Genomic DNA, 1375 nt, shown 5'->3' on the forward strand with positions numbered 1-1375 from the left:
TTTGAGACTCTAATAACTCTGGGGCAATCTCATTTTCATTATACCAGGAAAGATAACAGATTACACCAATCACAAACTAGCCCAAGAGATAAAATCAGCAACAACAATGGAATCAAACACAGCTTAAAAAAATGACAATTTGTGGTAGTTATTAATCTATCACCTTTAACAGTGTGAAATAAAGCAAAATTGAAGACTAGCCCAAAATATGTTTATAATGAATAAAGTGATCAATATTGTAACTTTACCCTTCAGGATGAGGACTTAGGAAGAGGAAGCCCTCTTACTATTCTTCACTTCTGCTTTAGCTCAGGGCACTGGCCATTAAGACTCCCTGTGCTTTTGCAGTTTAGAAGAGGAACAGGGGTAGCCAGGAAGCCAGAAGCGAGGTGGGGTGGGGATATTTCTGGAAGCGCAGGGTGAATCTGGTCCTCACTGGGTTCTCTGGTGGCAGGGAGGTTGGTCTGCTGTTGGGCGGGGCCCGGGTGGGGGAGGGGCTGGCACTGATGGTTTCATGCAGCTCTGGTATGTGAAATAGTAAAATAAATTGTTTAAAACTTCAACAAATTTAGTTATAAATTTTTAAAATTATTATGAATGAATAACATTTATAGTTTTTCACACTAGAGAAACGATTCAGTATTTACACATGTGTGACATGTATTTCACTTGAGTATATCCTCAATATGTATCCATTTTCCTATGAATGAACCTAATTTTTCATTCTTTATTTCTGAAAAACTATAATAGTATATAAGATCCTAGTGAGATAATTGACAATGTGAAATAGGAAGAAAAGGGCTGAAGGTGTAGGGAAAATGGGAAGGGTAGGGGAAAGGTAATAAGGGAAAAGAAAAAAAAATGAGAAAATGAAAAACTGGAAATAAATGTTTATAAATAGGGAGGGGAAGAGGGGGTGAAGGAAGGGCAGGGACAAGGGGAAAAAATGAGAAGCAAGACCTCGTGCAAGATCCCAATAATGAATGTAACTGTACTGTTACCTAAAATGCACCAATAAACTCAATGAGAGAAAAAAAAAGAATGACATTTAACATGTTACATATAAATGTTAGCTTGCCTGACAAGGGCACAATGAAAAAGGTAGAGGGCCCATTTTTATTCAATTTAAGTAAGGGAGAGAAATGACTCACCAGAGATGAACAGCAAGGAGAACACAGGTGAAGTCTCCCCAGGGCCCCAGAGCCCCCACTCCTGTTTTGAGCCCCTGGAAGGTCCGGCTCCTGGGCATCCTGATGGTGCTGAGTGCTCTGCTGTGGTCCTCAGCTCCCTTTGGAGGGACTGAGCCTCCCCTGATTAACTGAGCATGGCCTGCTGGTCCTGATCACAGAGAAGTGAGGTTTGTGTTTGGGCTCAG

Source organism: Fukomys damarensis, unplaced genomic scaffold (genome assembly GCF_012274545.1).
Source record: "Fukomys damarensis isolate Sample0158 unplaced genomic scaffold, DMR_v1.0_HiC HiC_scaffold_69297, whole genome shotgun sequence".
In the NCBI taxonomy this organism is placed as follows: domain Eukaryota; kingdom Metazoa; phylum Chordata; class Mammalia; order Rodentia; family Bathyergidae; genus Fukomys; species Fukomys damarensis.